Below are 20594 nucleotides of genomic sequence, written 5' to 3' on the forward strand. Positions count from 1 at the left end.
CTTTCAACTCTTTTACACTCAATGCACTCAAAACCGGTTGAATCGGACCTTGTGTCAACACACTACTCATTCTCGTGATTGTGTGGCTCAAGATTTGTATTCTAGCCACGAGGTTGCCGATTTCGGGTTAAACATGGAACACCGTCACAAAAAGTTAACCGACCGAATTTGGGTGATTCCTGTCCGATCAGGAGAACTAAGTATTGACAACTTTCCGATTGTTTGACTCGTTACCAAAAAGCCTCGATAAAATGACAAACAATTAAAACAACCAAGTGTTAGACGAACAGGCCGACCAGGACAAGGCACTGTCCGATCGGACTGTTGTCCAAATGGACAGCCAGCCGAACGGACAGATAGCCGAACGATTGGCCAGTCGATCGGCTAGCACATGGGTCCCACACTTAATCAACCTATTTGAAGTTGAGTATTGAACGAACTAATATCCGATCGGACTACCATCCGATCGGATTACTCTTCGGGTCATGAGATACTTGACTTTAAATACTTAATCGATTTTTCAACATGTTCAATGCACGGGAAATGCCACCCGATTGAACTACTGTCCGATTGAGTGACCTCTTGCTGAGGACATGTTCTTCACAGAAGTACCAACCGATCGGGTTGCCAGCCGATCGACCGACCGACCTGAAAGGTAAATATACTTCAATGTTTTCAAATACTACAACGAAAACTTCAAAAGTTAACCATCATACACAAACACATCCTACTCAAAGGAAGAAACAATCCACTCGAACAGCCATCCGAACGGACTTCCGTCCGACCGGACAACTGTCCGAACGGACTGTCAACGGCACGGTCAGCCGTCCGATCGACCAGCTGTCCGATCCATCGACACATGTTTCCGTTTTACGCATTACTTATCGTTATACTATCGAACTGTTCAGGCTAACCTTACTCTCAAGCGCTCCCTTCAATCCATCAACCGCTGTGAGTATACTCGATCCCTTTTTGCTTTATGCACTTTTGGGTGTTACATACGTTACTTATACAAAATCACAATCGAACACACTACGCAATACTTTAAACGCTAACCGCTACTGCATGTATTAAGTGACTAAATGAATGCTTGTTGTTATGTTTACACGTGGAATGCTGTCTACTTGCCTTAACGACGATAGTACTATAGTTTGGACTTAGCACCCGTTCACACGGGGGTTGTTAAGGAAAATTATTTGCATGGATTACGGTGGTGATCATGTATTACGAACTGCCTTGGGCAGTCAACCTGCAGTCATTGGTATCGATAGATCCATGTCGATAATTAACATGCTTTGTTTTTCCTCTGTGTACGTGCTGGTTATGCGTAAACTATTTCGAACTCTATATGCTACTATCAAACTTGTATGCTCACCTTTACACTATGTGTATTGACTTTTATTTTAACGTATGTAACAGGTATTTAGGGTGCTTATCTGCTAGGGAAGCGAGGCTAGAATAAAGCTCTAGAGTCCAACAAATAGTTGTCTGTAGTAATTGGATCAAGGGTCTCTAGAAGCAGATAAACAATTGCTATATTTAAATCTGAGTTGTCGGAACAGAATTAATTGCCTAGATTTGGTCTGTAATAATTTGCTTACTGTTTGAGACATGGTATGGCACGTGTTATTTTAAATTGAATAGTAATGATAATTGTTATGGGAACTTCTGGACAATCTGTTTCGCTCAGTGTCGCGCCCCGATGATTCCGCCATCGGTTGGGGTGTGACAACATGTGTATACCGTTTGAAATATGAAGGTTACATGGATCTTAAAAATTAAAATTTGAATTTTGGTGATGAAATCTGAAATAAAAATTAAAATTGAAATCTGGTGATTTGTTGTTTGTTTTGATAATTATCTTATTAATAAATAAAAGATGATGTGGATAACGAATTTAAAATAGGCAAGTTGTAACTTAATCCGATTATTAAAATAATGATTTAAATCTAATTTTTTATATAATTACAATCCTACCCTTACAACTAAAAAGGAAATCAAGGGTTCAGATCTGTTCACGCAGTTCATTGGGGAACACTAAAAAAGTGGGGAACCGACTCAAACGAACTCCGATTGGACTCATTCCAGCGGCGTTGGAACCAACTCGTCGAACCCTAACTAGGATCTCTTAAACCTTAAATCCTAACCCCTAAACCCTAAATATATTAGGGTTTGACTTTTAGGGTTTAGCTTTAGGGTTTAGATTTAGGGTTTAGGGTTTAGGGTTTAGTTTTAGGGTTTAGCTTTAGGTTTAGCCTTTAGGGTTTAGCTTTTAGGGTTTATAGTTTAGATTTTATGGTTTTGCTTAGATTTTAGCCTTATTTTTTAGCTTTAGGGTTTAGAGTTTAGGAGTTAGGATTTAGGGTTTAAGCTTAAGAGATCTTAGTTAGGGTTGGACGAGCCGGTTCCAACGCCGCTGGAATGAGTCCAATCGGAGTTCGTTTGAGTCGGTTCCCCGCTGTTCCCACTTTTTTAGTGTTCCCCAATAAACCTTCCCCTATATATATATATATATATATACTATATTATAAAACATTTCACAAGGGTTCCTACAAAAGTTAAGTAATTACAAGTTTTTATGTTTGTGGTACAACATTATAATGCATATAAGAGAAGGACAATAAAGTCATTTTAGACATATTTTATTTAACTAATAAAGATATAATCCCAACCATTTAAACCCAAATTTAAAGAGTTATTAATACTTTGAAGTCGAATAAATAATCCATCATATCCATTCTTCCACAATTATAATCCCAGCCATTAAAACGCAATTTAAAAGACTTATTAATAGCCTTAAAGTGGAATAACCCATCATATCCCTTCTTCCTCAGTTTATGTTAACGCCAAACCAGACAACTTTTCACCTCCCTCTTTTTCACCATATATATTTACATCCTTTCAAAAAAAAAAAAAAAAACCAGAGTAAGGGTTCAAAGAAGCTCTGTCACTATCTATTTCCTCTTGACTGACTCGATTGCTGCCAAAGGTAACATCTCTAAACAAGCTTTGAAATCTGTTCATTTGATTTTGTTCTTAATTTGTTCGATTTCGGTTTATCAATCATGATTATGCTTTTTGTTCTATTTCAAAAGTAAACCAGCTTCTTTCATGGACATGATACTTAAGATGGAAACATCTTTGAATAGGTAATCATTTGCTTCTTAAAATAATTTGTGTAATTACGGATGTGCAATTTTAGGTATGATTCAAACGTGATGAGATTTTACGCATTTGATGTTAAGTTCTTATACTGTTGGTTGGAACGAACGAATGGCTGTTGGGAAGGAAATATTTAGAGATAATGGTACCTCTCTATGCTTTTGTTTTTTTTTTATATTTATATTGTCATTTTATATATAATATGCCAGTAACTAGCCCATCCTTACATTTTAATTTATGATATAAGTTATCTTTTGCGTCATTAATTTGCTTCTTAATTTTTTTAAAAATTTTGGTAATGCTTTTTGATTGTGTTTTAAGGTGATGGAGGTGCACATGTGGTTGAAAGGATTTTAAATGGAGAAATGGAAACCAATAATCCCAGGTATTTGCTTTAAGTTGGTGTTATGTTTTAGGCTACTTATAAAAGAAAAAATCTATGGAGTTGTCTAAATTTCTATATTTTTTTCCAAGGATTAGTCAATTTTATTTTAAGTACTTTCATTACATTAGTTAAAAAATAAAAGTTTATATTATTAATATAAGTGCCCTTTCGAAATAGGCCACATGCTTTTTTCAAAAACTAGCACTTCAGACAAAAATTTCTAAATAAAAGAAGACATCATGTTTTGGTTTTTTATTACAATTTCCGCTTCCTACATTTATTTAATGTAAAATTACGACTTCTGTAAACATTTTGTTGTGCCATAATGTATATAGAACACATCCTACTATCATTTAACTATCCGTTGTTGTACTCATGAAGCGTGGGTGCGTTTGTAATTTTATATAGATTCATGTCCTATATTGTTATCTTTAATTGTTTTTTTTTTTTGAAATATGTTTCTGCTCGTATTGTAAGCTCCGCTGCAACGCGCGGGCTTCCCACTAGGATATATATATATATATATATATATATATATATATATATATATAGGGGGCCGCTAAAATGAAAACCACCATCAGTTGCGAGAACCACTCTACACCAATCAGATAATGACAATCAAAAGGGTGGTATAGTCATTTAATAAAAACCATCAAATCATCTATCTCTCATCTTTAAAGTATTTTTTTAAAGTTTTTTCAGTTTCTCTCTCTTCACATTTCTCTCTCCCCTTTTTCTTATTTTGTAAAAAAAAAATATAAAAAAGTTTTCATAAAAAAAAGTTTAAAATCGTAAAAAAAGTTTTCGTAAAAAATGTAAAAAAGTTTAAAAACGTGTGTGTAAAAAAGGTTTTTGTAAATAAAATGTTAAAACTATAAAAAAGTTTTCGTATAAATTTTTGTCTTTTGTAAAAAAAGTTTTTATAAAAAAAATTTGTAAAAGAATTTTGGTAAAAAGTTTTTGTAAAAAAATGTTTAAAACGGAAAAAAGTTGTCGTAAAAAAACGTAAAAAAGTTGTCGTAAAAAAACGTAAAAAAGTTTAAAAAACGTGTGTGTAAAAAAAGTTTTTGTAAAAAAATGTTAAAACCGTAAAAAAATTTTCGTATAAATTTTTGTTCTTTGTTAAAAAGTTTTTATAAAAAAATTGTAAAAAAGTTTTTTTTGTAAAAAAAAGTTTAAAACCGTAAAAAAAGTTTAAAAACATGTGTGTAAAAAACGCCGCGTAAATACGGGGTGAAAAAACGGGCGTAAAAAACAGCGTGTAAAAAAACAGTACATAAAAAACGGGGTGTAGAAAACGGCGCGTAAAAACGAGGCGTAAAAACGGTTAGTAAAAAAACCGGGTGATAAAATGACGCGTAAATACGGGGCGTGAATACGGGAGCGTAAAACGGCGCGCAAAAACGGGGCGTAAAAACGGCGCGTTAAAAAACGGCGCGTTAAAAAACGGCGCGTAAAACCAGGCGTAAAAAACCGACGCGTAAAACCGGGCGTAAAAAACAGCGCATAAAAACAGTGCGTAAAAAACGGCTCGTAAAAAAACTGGCTCGTAAAACTGTTTTTTTTGTAAAAAAATCCTGACAAAAATTGTTTTTGAAAAAAAAAATCAGATTTTAAAATGTTTTTTAATTAAAAAATCTGATTTTAATAAAAAACAATTAATTTAATAAGACAAAAATGTAATAAAAAACAATAAATATGATAAGACAAAACAAGCAAATTTACTAAACTACCCTTTTGACATTAAAATATTAAAAGCATAATAAGAAAAAAGAATTTAATATTGTTTTTATTACTTTTAATGTTATCCATCCATCTCCAAAGATAAATGGTTGGAAAGTGGTTCTCTTAACTAGGGGTGGTTTTTATTTTAGCGACCCCCTATATATATATATATATAAATATATATATATATATATATATATATATATATATATATATATATATATATATGGTGGGGATGTATAATGAGAAAACTAGTTTAAATGAGAAAACCAAAAAACTAATTAAAAAAGCCTAAAAAACATACCAAAAATATTACTTTTTTTACAATTTTTTATTAAAAAATCCCTATTTTTTATGTATGGAAAAAAAATTTCAAAAAAAAAATAATTTTTGTTGTATTGCACATGTACGCTAATACGGATATAATGCACATGTGTAGTACACATATAATGCACATGTGCAGTACAATAATTTTTTTTTTTTTGAAAATTTTTTTATATATAAAAAATAGAGATCTTTTATAAAAGTTTGTAAAAAAAATTGGTATGTTTTTTAGCTTTTTTTTAGGCTTTTTTAGTTAGTTTTCTATTTTTCTCATTTAGATATAGTTTTCTCATGATCCTCTCCATATATATATATGGAGCTGCTAAAATGAAAACCATCCCCAATTTTAAAAACCGTGAGAACCACTCTCCACCAATCACATTAAAGGGCATTTTAGTCATTTGACTAAAACGTCTAAACCTTTTGTCACTTGTCAGACCATTTAAAAGTCTCAAGACTTTCATTGTCTCTCTCCTCTTTTTATCAAATCTCCCCTGATCCTCACCATCATATTTCATTCTTCTTTTTCTCTCTCAAAAATGGAAACCACTGATTTCTCATCTCCTCTCTTCGAAGTGTTCACCGCCATCACCGGAGATACTCTCCGACCAGCGGTGGGGGAGACGGTTCTGGCGGCGGTGAGCAGTGACGGTGAATGGTGGTTGGTGGCGGGAGGTGACGGTGTTGGTTGCTTATAACGTTGAGGTTGGTGGCGGCGGCATCTCCGGCGGCTCTCCAGCGGCATCTTCGGCCTCCCTTTCCTCCCGTCACCCAATTTTGCGACCGGTATTTGGTGGTGGTTGCGTTGGGTTTGGTGGCGGACCCCTAGGCGGTGGTGGTGGGGTAGAGGTCGGTGATGCCAATGGCTCCGACAATAGCCGGATCATCACTTACCGGAGGTGGAGGTCCACGGTCATCACTTTCTCTCTCTTGTGGGTTTCTCTCTCTAGAAATGGTGGGTGTTGATTTCTGTTCTTGATTTTGTTTGGTATTTTGGTATGTTTTGGGGGGATGATTTGTGTTCTCTCTCTATAAATGTTGATTTGTTTTTGATGTTGGGGGTTGATCTGTGTTGATTCCTTTTTGATGTTGGGGGTTGATCTCAGTTGATATGTGTTTCTCTCTCTAGAAAAAATGGCGGGTGTTTGATCTGTGTTGATTCGTTTTGTTGATGCTGGATATTGAGTTGTGTTTTTGATTTTGTTGGTATTTTGGTATGTTTGGGTGGTTGATGCGTGTTCTTGATTTCTGGTGATTTTGAACAGTGAACTATGTGGGTTTAATGTGTTGGATTTGGGCGGTGATGATGCAAAAAAACTGCATATTTTGATGACGATGGCGCGGCAAGGATGGTAGAGGGTAGGTTTTTGAACCTGCAACCCCACTTTGCAGCATCTGATTATCGAAAAATCTGAGCCAAAACCCCGTTTTTTTCAAGAATCAACTCATTGTTTTGATTTTTGTTTTTTTGGTTTTTATTTTTTTTGAGGCGTCGATGATGATAGCAATCTATCCGAGACATCTACCGAGTTGCGATTTTCTGGGTGCGTTCGTTTTGTGTAAAAAAGTTTTTGAAAAAAAAAAGTTAAAACCGTAAACTTTTTAACGTAAAATGTAAATTTTTTAACGTACAATGTAAACCTTTTAACGTAAAAGTTAAAACCGTATACTTTTTAACGTAAAACGTAAAACGTACATTTTTTAACGTAAAATGTAAAAAGTTTAACGTAAAACGTAAAAACGTAAAACGTAAAAATTTTAACGTAAAACGTAAAACGTAAAAAGTTTAACGGTTAACGCAAAATGTAAAAAGTTTAATGTAAAACGTGAAACGTAAAAAGTTTAACGTAAAACGTAAAAAGTTTAAAAAATCTGTAAAAAAATTGAATTTAAATACTTTTAATAAAATAATTATGTTTAAAAAATAAAAACTAATTTAATAATACAAAAAAGTAATAAAGAAAAAAAGACAAAAAAGAGTATTATTACTAAACTGCCCTTTTGCACTAAAATATTAAGGACATAATAAGACAAAAAATACTTAATTTTATTTTTAACTGCTTTTAACTTGTCCATCCATCTTGAAGATCTAATGATTGTAAAGTAGTTCTCTCGGTTCTTACAACTGGGGTGGTTTTCATTTAAGCGGTCCCATATATATATATATATATATATATATATATATATATATATAGGGGAAGGATGTATAGAAAACCCACTTTAATTTAGAAAACCCGGGAAACCCAAAGCTCCCGATGTTTTTTTTTCTTACAAATTTACACATGTTATATACATGTTTTTAAGGGTTTTGGGCAAAAAAAAAATAAAAAAAAACGCCGACTAGATATTTTTAAAAAAATAAACAAGTTTTGGTGTAACACATGTTACATTCATCTGACATATTTGTAACATGTGTTACACCAAAACTTGTTTATTTTTTTTTTAAAATATCTACTCGGTGTTTTTTTGATTTTTTTGCCAAAAACCCTTACATGTATATAACATATGTAAATTTTTTCAAGAAAAAAAAACATCGGGAGCTTTGAGTTTCCCGGGTTTTCTAAATTAAAGTGGGTTTTCTATAGATACTTACATTATATATATATATATATATATATATATATATATATATATATATATATATATATATATAGGGAGGGGCTCATGCGAGAACCACCCTTATTGTGAGAACCGCGAGAACCAACGTGAACACAACCTAAAATAGCTAAAAAAACCTAACCCCCAAGCCCCCCCCCCCAAAAAAAAAAAAAAAACCTAACCCCCCCTCCCCCCAAGCTAAATGCTAAAAACTAAAACCCCTAAAAAACCTAAGAAAAAAACTAACCACCCCCCCCCCCCTCAAGCTAAAATGCTAAAAACTAAACCCCCAAAAAACCTAAAAAAATATAAAAAAGAAATTTTTTAAAGTTTTTTTTTGGCTTCGAAAAGTAGAGATTTTTATATAAAAAATATTAAAAAAAATTTGTGTGATTTTTAGCTATTTTTAGGCATTTTTGGTTGTGTTCACATTGGTTCTCGCGGTTCTCGCAATAAGAGGTGGTTCTCGCATGATCTTCTCCCTATATATATATATATATATATATATATATATATATATATATATATATATATATATATATATATATATATATATATATATATATATATATATATATATATATATATATATGTATATATGTATATATATATAGAATTGCGCTAAAATGAGAACCATCCCGAGTTGTAAGAACCGCGAGAACCACACCATCCGGGTCGCCGTTTACCACGATTTTTTTTACAACTAGATGTGTGTATTATAAACACATCCGTAAAAAAAAAAAATTTAAACGCCGCACCCGAGGGGGTAGTTTTTTACACCACAAGTTTGGTGTAAAAAAAAGAAAAAAGAAAAATAAATAAAAACACCAAACTTGTGGTGTAAAAAACTACCCCCTCGGGCACGGCGTTTAATTTTTTTTTTACGGATGTGTTTATAATACACACATCTAGTTGTAAAAAAAATCGTGGTAAACGGCGACCCGGATGGTGTGGTTCTCGCGGTTCTTACAACTCGGGGTGGTTCTCATTCTAGCGGTCCCCTATATATATATATATATATATATATATATATATATATATATATATATATATATATATATATATATACACATACTATTTTAATATATACATACTATTATATTATAATGCATGAGGGAAAGGGTATTTTAAGATACCCAAAAAATAAGAACTTCTTTACTCTTTATTTATAAAAGCACCCCTAAAATGAGGGTAACTTGGTCTTTTAAACACTAATTATATTTTAGTCCCTCATATTATTACACTTAAATCCCTTTATTTTAATAAAATTATGGCTAATTAGTTACACTTGTCCCTTTCCACAACAAATTTATAATTATTTTACATATTCTTGACATATTTTATAAACTATAATGTTTTAAAAAAATCAAAAGGTACCGTGATGACCTACTCATTTTTTCGACATTTCGATAGTTGTCTTGGTTAGTGTTGTTGTGCAGATTAAAATGTACAAGTAGATGATACATTAGTGTACAAGTGATTAACGCGATGTGTCCTATCACATTTTAAATGCTCAAGACTCTCTACGTTGTTGTCATTAGTATCAGTCTAAACTCCGATTTTCGTTTGATTAAGATTGTTCACCAATTTGTTTCGACGACTAGATTAAATTTCGAAACATTACACATACGGGTTTGATATGAGCTTTGGTCATATTCTGTATGTTTGTGTATTTACTTGGTTGGGTGCACACATTTACATGGGTTAGCAGGTAGTAAATTGATATCAAACAAGCTCACTTGTTTTATCTAATTGGTTAGTATTAAAAAACTTTATATAATACCATATTCAACAAAATAGAATTTTAGTTTTCATTAAATGAATTATAAAAACGTTTTTAGAAGCATTTTCGTTTTCATAAAACCTTTTTTTATAAAAACATTTTTTAGAAGTTTGGTAAATAAGTTTTCCACCAACAAACTTTTAGGAAAAAGCTCCATAATCTAAACATAATACATTTTCAAAAACTGAATACCAGATTCTGTTGCATTTTTTTAGGGATTATAAGTACAAAAATACTCTTATAGATAATATTAGTTAGTTGAAAAAAGCTACAGGCTATTCAATTCGTTGGTTTATAGGTTCTATATATAGTATAATTCATTATTTTTTTCACTTCATGAAATTTCTTGTTCTTTAAAATTTTTGATTTACATGTATTTCAATTTTCTTTTGTATATAACTTTGATTTATTCTTCTATGCTCGCACTTAACATTCATCTTATTTATTATTCAGTAGTTTTGGAGCTTCAATATTCATCCTTTCAGATCTTTACACATGTAAGTATGTTTCTAAAACATTATATATTGTTTGATTTTTCTTTTATATTCTGTTTAACTGTGAACATTGTTTTTTATATTATTTATAACAGTAACATGATAAAATATGTAACTAAAATACTTAACATTTTTTTCAGCTCCCCAAACTACTCTAGCTACTACTAATGTATCAGTTAAAGAGGAGAACAGAGAAGAAACTCATCATCCAAAGGATGAAATAATCAAACAGGAAGAGATACAATAAATTTCAGAGGACGTTGATCTCGATGATGACAAATGGTGGTGTGACAATATAGATGACATCCTTGAGATGTTTAAGCTGTATGATTACTAAACTGATCTCATCATGATGCAAAGTACTTGACACTTGAGATTTTAGTTTTCAGCTTTTATATTTAAGACTTATATTTCCTTATTCATGTACTACTTTATATAACTTTTATTTATGTTTTAGACTTATTTTTTTATTCGTATGTTATTTTATTGCGTAAATGGTTTCTTGAATTACTTGATAATTTAAATTTTAATTTTAATATTTACTAGACATGTGTAATACTTATGACATATATCCAACACAATAATGCTACCATAAATATTATACGAATAAGAAAACTACTAGAAATAAGTGCCGCAATGCAAAGTGCCAACCCCACCGCATCGCGCGGGCACCCTACTAGTGTATGTGTGTGTGTGTATATATATATATATATATATATATATAGGGAGAGGATCATGAGAAAACTACATCTAAATGAGAAAATTATAAAACTAACTAAAAAAAGCCTAAAAAAAAGCTAAAAAACATACCAAAAAAACTTTTTTACCAGTTTTTATAAAAAAAACGCTAGTTTTTATATATAAAAAAATTTCAGAAAAAAAAATTTGCTGTACTGCACATGTGCATTATATGTGTACTACACATCTGCATTATATCCGTAATAGTGCACATGTGCAATACAACAAAAAAAATTAATTTTTTTCCATACATAAAATATAGCGATTTTTTATAAAAAAAATGTAAAAAAAAATGGTATGTTTTTTAGGCTTTTTTAGTTAGTTTTTTGGTTTTCTCATTTAAACTAGTTTTCTCATGATCCATCCCCTATATATATATATATATATATATATATATATATATATATATATATATATATATATATATATATATTAGCTTACGTGAAGACGTTAGAAACCTTGGGTTAACAGATGTATGGTACGTCTACCATTATACTTGAGATCCTACATATGGCCAACAACAATTAAATTGTCAGCCACTAAGCGTGTACTGGTCCCGTTGCCTCGAACCATACTTGGATAAACGTGCGCTATTGGCGGGGTGTCAAAACCCAATTCGTGTGAAAGGTGAAAATCTTTAAACCTTAGAAGGTATAAGATACCATAGCTGGGGACATGCCTAAAAACTGGAGATAAACCCAAAAACTTTGGAGAGTTAGCCAACCACTTTGATCTTCCATAAAATCAAAATAACTCTGCAAAATCTCAAACTTTATGTCGATTTATGAAAAGTAATAAGTGTAAGATAAATGACAATGAAAGTAAAAGGTTACCAAAGATAGAATCATGTATCCTTTGAGGATCCTGGATCCTTAATCAGAATATTAGTATCACTGAGGATCCCTGATCCTTCTTACATAAAGTATTTTTTGAGATGAACAACATTCCAAGCTCTTGGTAGGAGATCACCATCCATTGTTAACAAGCGATATGCCCCCTTTTCCTGCTTCTGCTTCTATTAGATAGGGGCCTTCCCACTTTGGTGCTAACTTGCCATCAGCTGGATTTGTAGTTTTTTGGAATGCTTTCCTCAACACCAAATCAACAACTTGAAATCTTCTAACCCTGACATTCTTGTTGTAAGATCCAGCCACTCTTTGTTGGTAGCTAGCTGTTTTGGCCAAAAATCAAGCCAAGATAATGTAACCAAACTTTCTGTTGTGAGGTATGATGCTTGAATTGATGAACAATGATAAGGATCACTCAGAAATGAAATGCACAAGTGACACAAAGATTTATACGAGGAAAAAGCCCTTGATTAATGAATGATCTCCGGCATAAAAAACCTCGGGTGATGAAAACTACCAATCACCAACTCAAATTAAACAATAATCCTTTTACAACTTTGGATGATAGCGAGCTAAGTACAAGGATCACTATAGTGTATTGTGTAAAACTGTATGAAAAATGCTAAGTGCTTTGCCGAGAGCTGGTGAGTGCAGTTGTACGAGTGTGTGTAATCAAAAAATAGCCAAATGTTCTAAAAATAACTCGCTATCCCCTTAAAAATAGAAAATATCTAGCCTAACTAACTGTCCGCATTTCGTGCCTTCTCCCCACGTTCTCCATAACGTTCACAATGGTCAAGCACGTGCAGAATAAAAGGGAATATGCTCCAGGAATATCACCATGACCAAGTCCAAGCCGGTACTCCTGCAAAACAATACCGAATTCAAAGTAGACAATCATTAGTATAAGGATCCTTAGGATGATCCATGATCCTGAGCCTGAAGCACTTCTGAGGATCACTAATTGTCACAGAAGTAAGGATCACCAAACAGGATAATACTTGAGGATCACGGGTCATTAAGAAATCATCCCCTAACAATTGCCCCCAAAATATAAGGAGTAATTATGTAAATAAACGAGTTGTATTTTGTTGATCTTATCCGCAACAAACTAACGGATATATAGCCGTTAAGATCGAACTAGCCGTTGAAATCCTGACGTCACTGAGGTGACTTATCCTGCAAAATCATCATTATAAATGGCAGTTAGAGATAAGAGCTAAAGGGCATTTAAATCCAAGCGTTTCCTCTTTAAATCCTCATCAGAAAACTTATTCAGGTACTCCTTTCTCCTTTCTCTCTTCATCTTCTCGTTCTGTTTTTCTTTCTTTAACATCGTCAAGAATGATGCTCCGAAACTCTCCCGCCAAGGATCACCAGAAGAACAGCCCTTTGAAGAGTCAAGGGATCATCAAAGATTCCGCAAAAGAACGCTGCTGTTTCACCGATCCACAAAATGATAGAATTCGCTATTGTTTCCTGGCAAACACCATTTTCAAATCCTTTGATCCCACTGCTTTAAGTGATTATGCCTCTGAAACCTGGATTGCCTTTCCTGTTACCCCATTCACCATAGGATACACCTATCCTTTTCCAGCCTTTACCCAATCCTTCTTCTCTCTTACTGGCATTTCTTACATCCAAGCGATGCCCATGGTCTGGAGGGTTTTGATCACCCTTGAGAGGATCATTGAGCAACATGGTACTGTAACAACTCTCACCAAAACTATTATTTCTTATTATATTTTGTCCAATAGGAAACCCTAATTGAGACCCCCAAGTGATACTGCATGACCCCTAAAATTTTCAGAACAATCGAAATCAGGATCAGGGCCCCTAAAACTCAGGGGGGGGGGGGTATTTCCTAGTTAGTCCAAACTGTTTTCGATAGAAATTGAATTTTAACAAACCGTCGACTCACCCAAGCTACTGAGACGCGTGGCTACCTCATATTAAAAGTGACCTCTCGCGCCACGCGCCAGGACCAGGTTTCCCTGTCGTGACACGCGAGGGAGGACATTTTTCAGCTATAAATAGAGGAGTTTGGCACTTGATTTCCTGCGTTGGTTCGACGGTAAAATTCAATTCGTACACCCAGATATCGTCGAAATACTATAAATACCCACATAATCTCGAAATTCTGCCGCAATAACAGGGTAATAACTCGATCGCTATTACGATTCATTTTCCGAGCAATCAATATATCCAAAGAATGTCTAAGTGCCGCCCACATTGGGTTATGCTTTGTCGTTTGTCGATAATTCGATAAATGAGTTGAAGCATTATACTTTGTCGTTTGTCGATAATTCGATAAATGAGTTGAAGTATTATACTTTGTCGTTTGTCGTTAATACGATAAATGAGTTGAAGTATTGCACTTTGTCATTTATTGGGAGAATTTGATCTCGTGAGTTATTGTAAAAGCTGTATTGATCATTAACCCGGTTTTTGTGAAATTCGTTAAGGTTCGAATCTCATGACTACCGTTAAGGTTTGATTTGGATTTTACACCAATACGTATTCTATTCTGTTAAACCACCAAAAACACTCCCAACTACACCCTTACAATCAAACAAACTATTAAATCATCAGAAGATCCAGAATAATAAAGTACATGCTTAATTATCGGGAAAAGTAGAATCAAGAAGTTTGTTAACTCAATCCTGCATGATGATTAGTGAGTTATTCTTCCTTTATAAACTCTTTTCTCACAGTTTGTGAGTCATTCTCTTTTTATTAACTGTTTTACAATACTCCAAATCATTTTTCAGAGTTATAATTACAGTGATTAAGTTTATGTAATCACCAAATTACAGCCGGTATGTGGGGTATTGTGCACAGTATTGTTATTATTGTTTCCTTCACATTAGGTGGGCGAGCCTAATTGTGACATACGTCACTCATTGGGACAGCCAATGGTGATATGACCACAGTCACAGAGCTGGTCTGTGACAAATACCTATTCTTGAATGTTGGTTGATAATAAACATATGTAAAAACTCTTAATACTGTGAATTATAACAAATGTGTCGTTTTCAGTAAAATGAATAATTCACTCAGTATTTCCCGCTGACAAAATCTTTTTAAAACGCGTTTCAGGTAATTACAATAGATTGGAGTAAGGATTGGATCCGACACTGAAAGGACTTCAAGAAGTGGCTTATTTTCAAATTAAGAAATATTGTTTTTATTAAAAGCTACATTTGTAAAACATGGAATTTATTCCATCTTTTAAATAAAATCCGGTGTTTCTAAACTCTGATATTTTTTTTTCCTAACTCACGGTCCTGATGAAATTTCCGCTGCAATGTTTTTCAAAATAATCACCGGTACCACTGGACTGCTCGCGGCTTCCGATTCCGGCCAGGATGGGATCGGGGGTCGTGACAGAAGGTGGTATCAGAGCTAAGCCACTACTTTAAGCCTATAAAGTGTTGTGATAACAATACTTAAGCTTAAATAAAAGAGTTAGGAGATTGTTATTAACTGGTAGCACATCTGATAGAATTTGGACTTAAACATAAGAAAAGATGCCTTAGTATAAACTAAGCCACTTGTTTAAAGCAAGTAGGTGTTATAATAATAATACCTAAGCTTAAACGGAAAGTTAAAAACTCAATATTATCTGATAACATTCTGAATGATATTTAGACTTGAACTTAAGAATTTTGCCTTAAAATAAACTTTAAGGTAAATTACTTATATAAGTATAATGTAATGAATACTGGTATGTCATAAGAATGACGGTTAGCAGGCAATAGCACTTAATTGCTATTTATTCTTGCTTATTGATATTATTTGGTCTAGAATAAGATATGTTATGGGAATACAAATTTCTTTGATTCTGGATAAAAGTCCTAATAAAAGAGGCACTTTTAAAATCTTGAAAATATACTATTTATGGGAAATAGAAAATTTTCTCCGGCAAAACTGGGTATAGAGTAGCAGACTCTCCAGCTTGTCCGGATATACTGAGGTTACCTCTCCGGCGCGAACCGGGTAAGATGGGGTATATAAAATGTCAAACAAGTGACAAGATTTCCCTAAATAAGTATCATGGCCTGATATCAGACTTGTTTTTGGAAATAAGAATCTGTTAAATACATTAACCTTATAAAGGGTATGTATATTATAGCATTTGAAATATATGATTATATAGATATGTATATCTATAAGAAATTTCAAAAGCCATAACAATTGATAATTAGGGATAAAGCACAAGTATATGTGTCAATAATAAATTTAGATTCCTTTATCAAGAATCTCCTACCTATATCGATATCAAACATTATTTTGTTTGATCATCTACCTCGTAACTCGAGCAACAATAATAAATGGAAACCCATTAAGTTGGGACACCATCAAAAATATAAGAATTACCAATACGTTACCATAAATTATTAACGCCATAAATTATGAACGCAAGTAAGAAGCATGTCAAGTTGTGCTAATGCACAAGAAAACACATGAAACTTAAAATTATACATCCACAGACGTCAAAGTTTATCACACACAACTTCCAAGGCAAGACCTTTGAAAAATATAAATTAGGCACGATGACACCAATATTAATTCCGTCGGTAAAAGTACTACTAATCAAAAAGCGGTATTTTGCCACATGATCTTACAAAACAATCAAAATCTCGCTGAGGTACGTTGGAACAATATTTCACAAACATCGGTGCATAGTCTAACCTGAGTCATAATTATTAGCACTACAAAAGAAGTCATATAGTTTTGCACATTCCCTATTCCATTTCACTTCATTCGACATTCTCTGATAATGTCATTAAACAAATAAGTTATCACACGAAATTCCAGATAAAGCTCTTATATTTCTTTCGTTGCAATTCTGACTTCTGCCTATAAAGAATTGACTTTCGTGTTTTTACTTCCTCTAATAGTCATCATACCATGAGGATTTCTTTCATAGTAGCAAATATTGATCTATTTCATTTCTTGGTAAATCCACACTTTACACATGCACTGTTTGTTGCGCATGTGGTTCGTTTGATTTATAAAGACCACTGGAGGGCTTCATTCCAATTTATTATTTTTATCAAAAGTTCAAATATCATATCACTATACTTGATCTTTGCATTTATAAACCACGTTTATTGCAAAACGTTGACTCTTTGATATTGAGTCAATAAGTTTCTCGAAAAAAACTCGATTTTCTTTTGAAAGGTATACATGGTTTTGTTGTAATCATGTCGAACTTTCTTATTCAAACTCGGTTTATTCAAAATCAGTTAACTTGCTCGCAATACATATTCCATTCAAAGTCCCATATGATGAATTGCAACCATCATATTCAAAATAATCCCAACAAGCACTTCAATTTTCTTGAACTATAACATGCTTGTTGGTCTTCAACTTCATTGAATCATTTTCTTTAATCACGATCACCTTGTGGTGACATTTTCACAAAATCTGAAGCTTGCGCTAATCTTGGATTAATTATTATGTATTTACTTATTTTGAATCCGCTTTGTTGATTTATTCTATACAAACAATCTTAACACAATTATGTGCTAAGATAAGGATACCCCATTTCATGTCCTATTTCCGTGTATCTCTTAAATAGTTCTTACAGCATCAATCGAGCCTTTCGTGATATTTATTATCATCATTGATCGAAAAACATTATATAAATTTAAAATATAAATTTTATTTATTTTATATGGAAACTTACATAAGTAATTACCTAATTTATAATATAGTATTACTATATTTAAAATTCTTGTTAAAACCATTGAGGTGCAGAATTTATATTTTACATATAAAATTATGTTTGAGGTATACTCTCATTTTAGTTTTATTTAGTTATTTATTATTGGTAATTCATATTAATTTTATTATTAGTAATAATATTAATAATGATAGTGTTAGTATTATTTTAAAATACTAGGGTTATTGTCAAAGACGGGTATTGGATAGCCTAGCCTTAGTTAGGCATGGACTGATCACCTATGCTTAAACAAGGCAGCACTAACCAATATCCAACCATGATAATAACTATTTACTATATATAAATTAAGCCATCATACTTAGTTAGTAAATTTCAATTACATGTAAAAATATTTTTATATTATATATAGAAATATATATACTTCGTACTGTAAAGAGAAAATATATTTTCATAAAAATAATTAAAGGGACGAACAAAATTATCTAAATAATTGTCTAAGCATTCATGAACAAAACATATTATAAATAAATGATCATCTTAATTAATATTTCACAACTATTAAATACTTATAGAAATATTCTTTTATAATATATACATATTAAAATATCAAATGTCATTTACGCAAGCCAATATTTAAGTATGCTCGATATTAAAATAAACATTTATTATTCTACTTTCATGATACCCTAATCTTATAGTAAACATACTTGATTTTAAAAATAATAATCATAAGTTCTACGATATTGGGTAAACCTATTTATAAAACATATATTATTATTATTACGTATTTTGATATTTTAAACCTATCTATATTTATTTATTATTCTACTTTATGATAACAGGAAAAGGTATTTAGTAAATCAAAATATCACCTATCTTTAAATCAAATATTTTGATTAAAATCATCTGAATACAATTGTGTATTAAGACAAAAATACTCTAACTTCATTGTCTTTTCATGTATTCTTACAAATCACCCATCTCAGCACATTGATTTTCTCATATCATAATTCAATATTCGACGAATCATTTTCATGTTTTCATTTCATTTTGAACCGGTCAATCTTAAGTCTTCCTTAGGTACCAATCAAGGTAAGTTTTCTTCTGACAAAGAATTTTACTAATTCCAAAAAGTTCTTCACATTCATTTTAAGAATCTATAGATCATATATCTTTTGGCTTAAACCCAATCACCTTGAAAAACTATACCATTTCATCTCATTCGTTTGAACATTTCATCTTTTGAAATATCTAGATTCGCTTCCTTGAAACTCACAATTTCAAAAACGGTGAATTTATTCGGTCATCATTATTGAATTCTTTCAATCATTACAAACACTTTGTAGCATCCGAATAGAGATGTAACCTGTGTTAAACCTTATTCATGAGTCATTCGTTTGATTTGTCATATTCTTGGTACAATTATGTACTCAGATTACAATACACTAAATCCTGTTGTCCAGTACCATTTAAGTAAACGATATTGATTTTCGGATAATCATTAACAAATCATTTTCCATACTTCCATTCACAAATAAAGATCTATCCATTCAGAATCTCCCTCAATTGATCAAAGTAAGTTCATTTCAAATATTGAATCCAATTGTTTCTATAAATCATTTTTAATTTTAAATTTTCATACCCCTTAAAATATCATTTGATTCCATTCCACGCTACATTATTCCTCTTAATTAAAAGAAGAAACATAACCCCAAGAAAATATCATAGTTCAAATCTCGAGGACGAGATTTTTATTAAGGTGGAGAGGATGTAACAACTCTCACCAAAACTATTATTTCTTATTATATTTTATCCAATAGGAAACCCTAATTGAGACCCCCAAGTGATACTACATGACCCCTAAAATTTTCAGAACAATCGAAATCAGGATCAGGGCCCCTAAAACTCAGGGGGGGGGGGGTATTTCCTAGTTAGTCCAAACTGTTTTCGATAGAAATTGAATTTTAACGAACCGTCGACTCACCCAAGCTACTGAGACGCGTGGCTACCTCATATTAAAAGTGACATCTCGCGCCACGCGCCAGGACCAGATTTCCCTGTCGTGACACGCGAGGGAGGACATTTTTCAGCTATAAATAGAGGAGTTTGGCACTTGATTTCCTGCGTTGGTTCGACGGTAAAATTCAATTCGTACACCCAGATATCGTCGAAATACTATAAAAACCCACATAATCTCGAAATTCTGCCGCAATAACAGGGTAATAACTCGATCGCTATTACGATTCATTTTCCGAGCAATCAATATATCCAAAGAATGTCTAAGTGCCGCCCACATTGGGTTATGCTTTGTCGTTTGTCGATAATTCGATAAATGAGTTGAAGCATTATACTTTGTCGTTTGTCGATAATTCGATAAATGAGTTGAAGTATTATACTTTGTCGTTTGTCGTTAATACAATAAATGAGTTGAAGTATTGCACTTTGTCATTTATTGGGAGAATTTGATCTCGTGAGTTATTGTAAAAGCTGTATTGATCATTAACCCGGTTTTTGTGAAATTCGTTAAGGTTCGAATCTCATGACTACCGTTAAGGTTTGATTTGGATTTTACACCAATACGTATTCTATTCTGTTAAACCACCAAAAACACTCCCAACTACACCCTTACAATCAAACAAACTATTAAATCATCAGAAGATCCAGAATAATAAAGTACATGCTTAATTATCGGGAAAAGTAGAATCAAGAAGTTTGTTAACTCAATCCTGCATGATGATTAGTGAGTTATTCTTCCTTTATAAACTCTTTTCTCACAGTTTGTGAGTCATTCTCTTTTTATTAACTGTTTTACAATACTCCAAATCATTTTTCAGAGTTATAATTA

Source organism: Helianthus annuus, chromosome 6 (genome assembly GCF_002127325.2).
Source record: "Helianthus annuus cultivar XRQ/B chromosome 6, HanXRQr2.0-SUNRISE, whole genome shotgun sequence".
Taxonomy (NCBI): domain Eukaryota; kingdom Viridiplantae; phylum Streptophyta; class Magnoliopsida; order Asterales; family Asteraceae; genus Helianthus; species Helianthus annuus.